The sequence below is a fragment of the Vulpes vulpes genome, chromosome 14 (assembly GCF_048418805.1).
Source record: "Vulpes vulpes isolate BD-2025 chromosome 14, VulVul3, whole genome shotgun sequence".
NCBI lineage: Eukaryota > Metazoa > Chordata > Mammalia > Carnivora > Canidae > Vulpes > Vulpes vulpes.
In genome coordinates, this window is record NC_132793.1 from 63,864,336 (window position 1) to 63,872,766 (window position 8,431).

General features: G+C 43.0%; 1 pseudogene; it reads right to left on the reverse strand.

The window, feature by feature from the left end:
• Nucleotides 1-745: 745 nt before the first annotated feature.
• On the reverse strand, nucleotides 746-7,018 carry LOC112915574 (large ribosomal subunit protein eL13 pseudogene; annotated as a pseudogene).
• Between the last annotated feature and the right edge of the window lie 1,413 nt (nucleotides 7,019-8,431).

The following is an 8,431-nucleotide window of genomic DNA, read 5'->3' on the forward strand; positions in this document are numbered from 1 at the left end:
AATGATGAAAAATTTTTCTGGTAACTAAAAGAGGAGCTATTTATCATCTCTCTTCCTTCTCCAGGAAACAGCCATCAGGGTTATTCAACGGCAGTTGAGACGACTGGGTGTGTATAATTGAGGCAGTGTGGTACTTCTATTTTTAGTATAGAATACACCTCAACAAAGTGTCTTAATGTTCAGTAACTTAATGGCAGGATTGTCAACCAGATTGTTCCCTATCCAGCTACGACAGCACCTCTCTTTCAAAAAAGATGTGAAGGCATCAAAGATTCGATTTATATAACTAAACCTAATCAGTCACCCTCTGGGACTGAAACAGATAAAATAACATTGACAGTAGAATGGAAAAGTCTAAAATCTATATAAAACGTCACTGGTATTTTTTTCTTTAGGCTCATCTAGATAACATTGGGATCAATCCATCTGAAAGAACACAACAGCTCCTTTCTCTCCTGCTGCCCGAGTGACGCGGAGCTGGGAGGGAGGAAGGCTGGGGGTGACTGCTGATGTTTTAAGTTTACTGAATGAGTATCAGTGGCGACAAAGGCTGCAGGGATCGCACGCTGAGGACACGGAAGCCTTTCCCACAGCCCAGCATTCTCCCGGGTCGCCTCACAATGTAATGCATATAATGCTGAGCTGTTTTAAGTCTGTGGAACCCTGTGAATTCGGAGCAGGAGGACAATTTTTTTTTTTTAACTGGAACAGAAGGAACCCCTAGCCCGTCGTGATGCTTCCAGTCTCAGCGAGGCTTCTCCCGAGTTCTCCGGGGCTGCCTTGCTCCGGGGCCGCGCAGCACCTGCGACTCGGGGCGGCTGCGGCCCTCACGTGGGCACCGGGCCAGGTGCAGCAGGGGCACCGCCTCAGCTCGGGGCCTGCTGGGCTCCTGGCGGAAGGATGCCACGGCGTCCTGGCCCGCCCGCCCGGCCGGCCCTGCCACTCAGGGCCCCGGGCCCCACTCGCTGGGGGCGGGCCGCTCTCTTCACGTGGCGCTGTGGCTGGCCGGGTGGGCCCGGGCGGCGGGGGCACCGCGCAGCCCCCCCAACCCTGCGGCCTCCCCACGTCCTCCCTGTGTCCACATCCTCCCCACATCCTCCCTGCATCCACGTCCTCCCTGCGGCCTCCCCACGGCCTCCCCCGGGCTCCCCCGTCCTCCCTGCGGCCTCCCCATCTCCACGCCCCCCCACCCCCCCCTCCACACCACCCCACCCCGCGGCCTCCCCTTGGCCTTCCCTTGGCCTCCCCACGTCCACCCCGCGTCCGCGTCCTCCCCGGGGCCACGTCCCCCTCGCGCCTCCAGCGTTGCTCCCCCCGCGCCGGCGCTCATCTCCCTCATCCTGACGGGTGGCCCTCCACTTGCTCCTGGACCAGGGTGACGTGTCCTAATGGCTCTTCCTGCCTCGGGTCTTGATCCCCTTCAATCCCCCCCCCCCGCCCCCCCAGAGTGATTTTCTGAAATGTGAGTCTGGCCTTATCAGTTCCCAGTCCAAACGCTAGAACGGCTCCCCGGTGCCTTCAGGTTCAGTCCAGTTTCCTTAATGGCCCTTCGTGGTCTGTCCCCTGCCTGGATCTCGGTTCCCCTCTGTCCTCCTCCTGATAGTTTGTGCTCTTTGCTGAGCCATGTGGAATTTCGAATTTCAGCTCCTCAATGGAACATGCTTTCTTGGCCCCCTCTGGGGTTTGCTTGCGCTACTCCCTTTTCAGAAAGGCTATTTTGCATGGTTAGTTCAGAGCAAACGAGACTTGCCTGCATTGGAATCCTGGCTCCTGGTTTCCCCAGTCCATCACCTTCCTGAACCTTGATGGTGATGATGATGATGACGATGGTGATGTTAGTAACAGTATCTCCACTTTGACATTATTACCAAGATTCAATGAGTGGGAGCCAGAACCATGCCTGGGCTCTAGTAACCACGTGGTAAATATTAGTGGTCTATTACTTCTCACCTGATTAGATAATGTTTCTCTAAGAGTCCTTGCGTGGGTCTCTTCATCCGGTAGGCACACTTTCTGTGTTTCCACAGTACCCTGCATACCCTTGTGGTGATCACTATCACACACTCTTTGGTAACTACTTCTCTATTTACCTCTCTGCCCTGGCTGGTTATATATTTCTTGAGATCCGAGTTTTATATTGCTCACCATTGCTTCTCCAAGGCTCTAAAACCGAGTCCGGCTGATAATAAGTGCTCAATAGGCAACTTGGTTTCCAACACAGAAAATCTTTGCTTTTCAAGAACTAAGATTTCAGGAAAAAAAGGAGATTCAAAGTCTGTATTTTGCATGTTCTATCATGGCAATGTATTTTAAGGAAGTATTTATATTTAACTAGGATGGCGTGTTGAACTAAGGAGATGTATAGCTGGTTGGATTTCTCTCCTGTAAACTACAAAAACCAATAAGGAGACAATTATAAATTGCTTCCCTAGAAAAAAATCAAAGTCGGCCTGAGGTTATTGCCATGTGACTAGTACCATCAAGGATTTCCACTCCTCTAAGGGTCTTAATAGACAAGAGAAATGGAAAGAGAGAAAGATAATGCTCTTTTTAAAATGTGAGAGAGCTATAAAGACTCTTGGCTTAGTAAGGGGGAAAGGAGCTGGTGAGGAGGAACCAGTAAAAGCCTCTCCAATATAAATCAGATTCCTCTTCTTGTTCTCTCTTGCTTTTTTCAAGACCAATGTCTGAGCTCTGTCATTCTATCAGTCTTTATTTCTGTTTCCATTTGTCTTCCTGTGCTTGCCGATGCTCCTCCTCCTGACATTTGTCCTCTTAGTGAGTTTGAGAAGCTATTGGTTGGAAGATAGTAGATGCGAAATCATTCTACTGTGGGTCTACTTTAAACCTGTAAGATAAAAATGTTCCTGAAAACGACATATTTAATTCCTTACTTTTTTTTTTTTTCTGTCCTGATCCAAGTCAAGAAGAACATGTCTAGAAATAAGTAACACTAGTTTTGTATGGAACAAATTTTTTTTTTTTCAGTGAAAGAACTAATCCCAAGAGAAATTTTTATCACGAGTGGAGGGGCAAAAAGAGGAGGCATTTCTAAGGTGTAATTCATATTCCCTTTGTCCATCACCTTTAATATCTTTGGTTTCATGGATCCTTGTAATCAGAAGGGCATCTATTTTATGGAAGGGGAAAATGTATCAAAGTTGGTTGGTAGAAATAATGTAAGTGATGAGTAAATTTGGTGGAAATGAACAGGTAAACTGAGACTAGTGGAAAAATACAAGACAATGAAGAAAAGACAGAAAATGTCTGTAATCTCATGACAGGTTGGAAGCAAGCCAAATGACCAAGCAGAGAGTCAAATACTTGATGAAGCGTTCACTGCATCTGCATCATTTCTAGTTACAGGTCTTCTTCAACTTACAATGGGATTATGGCCCAATAAACCCATCATACATTGAAAATATTGTGTCAAAAATGCACTCAATACATCTTACTTACTGAACTTCATCCTACTGAATATCATAGCTTAGCCTTGCTTACCTGAGATGTTCTCAGAACACTTCTGTTAGCCTATAGTTGGGGAAAAAATCATCAAAAATAATTTTGTAAAAAATTATTGAATATTCCATGTAATTTATTGAACACTATGCTGAAAGTGAAAAACAGATTGGCTGTATGGGTACAGAGTGGTTGTTAAGTATCGGCTGTTAACCCTTGTGATCATGTGGCCGAATGGAAAGTGTGGCTCACTGTCGCTGCCCAGCATCATGGGAGAGACTCATACTGAATATCGCTAGCCTGAGAAAATATCAAAATTCAAGGTACAAATTCTACGGAGTTTCACTTTTGTATCATGTAAAGTCGAAGATTCCTAAATTGAACCATAATAAGTTAAGGACCATCTCTACTTTAGAATGATTCCTCCTAACTTCTCTTTTTACTTTTTACTTTTTTAAAGTTTCAAGTATAAAGAAAAGCAGAGAGGATAGTATGATGAACATCTATATTTAAGCAGTTAGGGCCCTGGCAAGAAAGAGAAGGCACGCTCAAACAGGAGGATTTGAAGAGCATTTAAGAAAGGGACTATTTATGAAGGTGTGGGCAGGGTTTGGGGACCCACCAAGAGATAGTGTAGGCTTGGGGAGCTACTAACAGCGGGGTTTGTTATCTTCACAGGCCTGAAGACATGAGAATGAGTAGTAGTTACTTAAACCTGCAGAAGCTGCTTATGAGGAGTGGCAAGGAGGGAGCCAGGGTAATACATGCTCCATCTTTTTGTCTTTTTTTCCCTCCAGCTCTCCTGCAGGTACTTCTTATGGTCAAGCCCACCAGGAAGTCAGAGGTTATAGGAGTCCACTAATGTGGTTCACAAACATCAGCTTCCTAGGGAATGCAGTGGGGTGAGAAGAGTGAAGGTATATCTATACAGGACAGAGAGAAGATATTCAGCACAGTACGTGTAGAAGAAAGAACTCCTCTCTAGAGGTGGAGACACATAGGATCTAACTTGTTTTTCAAGCTTAATAGGTTGCAATCTATTAGTCAGTTGTAAAAACAGTTTAGTGGATGGTGGCTAGCATTTTAAAAGAAAAACAGAATAGAAAATATTAGGATGAATCTGATGCAGCAAGTGTGTGCACGTGTGTGTGTGTGTGTGTGTGTGTGTGTGTGTATGCACATGGGCCTAAATTCACACTAGGTGGACATATATTTCTTACTGTTGGTAATAGTAAAAGAATATTTAGCCTGACTCAGAAAGGGCAAAGGGCTCGAGCAGGCATTTCTCCAAAGAAGATATACAAATGGCAAACAAGCACATGAAAATATACCCCATCATTAATCATTAGTTATTATATTAATTTTTTATTAAATATTATCAAGCCCCTTTTAGGATAGGCATTGTAAAAAAACATCCCCCAACAAAAAACAAATGGAAAAGAATGATCAGTAAGGATGTGGAAAAATTGGTGGTGCTTGTGCTCTATTGGTGGGAATGTAAAATGGTGCCACCACTGTGAAAAACATATGGTGGTTCCTCAAAAACTTAGACATACAATTTCCCAGATATTTCACTTCTGAGTTTATATTCAAAGGAATTGAAAGCAGGATCTTGAGGAAATAGTTGTGCACCCATGTTCACAGCAGTATTATTCATAACGGCCAAGAGGTGGAAATAACGCAGGTGTCCACTGATTGATAAATGAGTAAACAAAATGTGGTTTATACATAGAATGGAATATCATTCAGCCATAAAAAGGAAGAAATCCTGACCCAGGCTACAAAATGGTTGAACCTGGAGGGCATTATACTAAGTGAAATAATCCAGTTCTCAAGAGACAGATTCTATATGATCCTACTTAATGAGGTGCATAGAGTAGTCAAATTCATAGAGACACAGAGTAGAATGGCGGTTGCCAGGGACTGAGAAGAAGGGGGAATGGGGGGTTGTTGTGAAATGGGTACAGAATTTTAGTCTTCAAAGATGAAAAGAGTTCTGGAGATGGGTTGCATGACACTGGGAATTGACTTAACACTACTAACCTCTGCACTTGGTAATGGTTAAGATGGTGTTTTGGGCTGAATTGTGTGTTCAGCCCAAATTAATTAATGTTGAAGTCCTAACTCCCCAGTGTCTCAGAATGTGACTGTATTTGGAGACAGGGCCTTTCAAGATGTAATTAAGTTAAAATGAAACCCTTAGAGTAGGCCCAATCCAATCTGACTAGTACCCTTAAGAGGAAATTTGGACACAGAGAGATTCCAGAGACGTGTGCACATAGAACAGAGACCAAGGGAGGAAACAGAAAGTGGTCATCTGTAAGCCAAGAAGAAAAGGCTCAGGAGAAATCAAATCTACTGACACCTTGATCTTGGATTTCCCAACATCCACAACTATGATAAAATAAAATTTCTGATGTTTGAGCCATCCGGTCTGTGGTATTTGTTATGACAGCCCTAGAAAACTAATACAGATGGTAAACTTTATGTTATGTGTAGTTCTATCACAATTTAAGAAAATGTGGAAAACAATGGTCTAGGTGGCTTTATTTGGAAGAAATCTGGAGAGAACTTTGTGAAGCAATAAATGATGAAATCGCAAAGAAAAAAATTTGTATTCTGTTTAAAGAGATTTGACTGGGACTATGGGTTGAGATATGTTGAGAACTGTAGACCTGTTCTCTAAGTTTGATTGAGGTCAGCATGGGTATAAACCAAATGTTGGTGGGCTCTACTTACCTTGTTCAATGTAATCATTGGTTGGGAGGAAGATCTTGAGGAAGCAGTTTGGGTTCTTAAAACTTAGCCACTAGTACAACTCTCAATCGTGACACTTACTAAGTTTATTAATAAACTTTTCTGTGCTTAGCATAGCGTTAGGGGGTTATTGATCAGAGAAGTTAAATATTATTATTCCCATTATTTTTTATTATGTGTTGCCAATGCCACTGTATTTGTTCTTTTCAACATCCTGTCCTGCAGTTTCCTTGGCCTTTTTTTGCCCAGATACCAAAAGAGCCCAACATTGGCACCGGCAGTGCAAAGACTGGCAATACCTTGAAGTTCTCCTCGTCTGTACATGTCTGGCTTTCACCTTCTTACAGACATCCTGTCTGGGCGCGACCAGTCCTGTCAGCTGCGTAGCTATTTGAGTTCTTTAGCAGAGCCGTCTCCCCTCTTGGGGGCCGACGGCTTCCTGGAGGAGAGGATGAGCTCAGAGCAGCACCCCTGCAGGGGGTCCACTCCGTGGACTTGCTCTGCCTTCTTGGATCCACTGACATCCCAATGGTCCATGCCACCTTCTTGTGGATGCCAGGCACCTACCCGTAAGTCCAACGAGCTGAAGCCCTTGCCTACTGGCACTTTGGTGTGCTACCTCCCCGTGGGGCACCTCATCATGGGCCAGGTAGGTCCACTTGGCAGTGTGACATACCTGGGTTTGCCAGGCCTTACGTCTGTAGATCTTCCACACCACCTGGTTGAACCATGTGGCCACATGCTGCTGCCACTCCTCTTGGAAATGGGGCTTCAGGATTGTGCCATTCCAGCTGGGCTACATAGCTGCTGCCCACAGGCCTCCTCCCAGAGAGAGTGGCCAGTGGAAAAGCACTGGTGCTGCAAAGCATCCTGAGGTGATCTATTCCCATTTTACAGATGAAGAAATTAAGGATCACAGATGTTAGGTTGTTTAAGTACCTATACCTCATAACACATAATTAACATGTAACTGTGTTTGAAGCAGGGAAAAACATGAACAGTTTTACACTTTAGCTGGTGCAGTATCTGAGAGAAGTATCTAATAGGAAACAATCATGTGGTAAAGGCCTTTTAAGTAATAGGAGAAAATATTTTCTGTACCACACATATTGGAAGTCTTCCTATTCCTGTGGGAAGTGGGGGGATCCATAAAACCTTTAGAAACTTGCTTGTGGTTAGACTTTTGGGTTTGTTCACAGCAGTCTTTTAAATCAACTTTATTGAAATCTCATTGACATAGGATACATGCATGCATTTTATGTGTTGAGTCATTGACTTTTGACAAATATATACACCGATAAGCCATTACCAAAATCAAGACAAAGAACTTTTCCATCACTCCCCAAGTTTCTAACAGTTCCTTATCAGTTATCTTCCCTGCTGCACACTCCTATCTCCTTCTCCTCCTCCTCGCTACGCCTCCACCCCTGCCATTCCCACTCTAGGGAAGTACTAATTTATTTCTATTATTATAGATGAGAATTTCCCCCCTCTGGAATTTTGTATAAATGAAATTTTACACTATCTAGTTTTTCATTTGTTTGTTTGTCTTCTTTGTCCTGGCTTCTCTCATTCAGCAAAATGTTTCTGAGATTCATTCATGATGTCTACGTATCAATACTTTATTCCTTTTTATTTCTTTATTTCTGGGTAGTGTTTCATTGTATAAATATTCCACAATTGGCTTATCCATTTACCTACTGAAGGACATTTGAGTCTTTTCCTTCCAGTTTTTGGCTATCATGAATAAAGCATCCATGAATACTCAAGTACAATTGTTTGCTTGGACATATCCTTTTATCTTTCTCGGCTAATTACCTATGAGTAGTTTCACTGAGTTGTAGGTGCATGTTTAGCCTTGTAAGAAACTGTCAGACTGTTTTCCAAAGAGTCTTTTTAAATATTCTGATGCATTCCCATCAATACCATATAAGAGTTTCAGTTGCTTCACATTGTCACTAGCACCTGGTATTGTTGGTTTTTGAAATTTTAGTCACTGTGGTGGGAATATAGTAGTTTCTCATTGTGGTTTTAATTTGCATTTCCCTGTTAACTGAAGATGTCAAAAACATTTTCACATTCTCATTGGCCATTTGTATATCTTCTTTTGTGAAGTGTCTATCCAATTTTTTTGTCCATTTTTAAGTATTTTTAAAAAAATATTTTATTTATTTATTTATTTATTTATTTATTTATTTATTTATTTATTTATGAG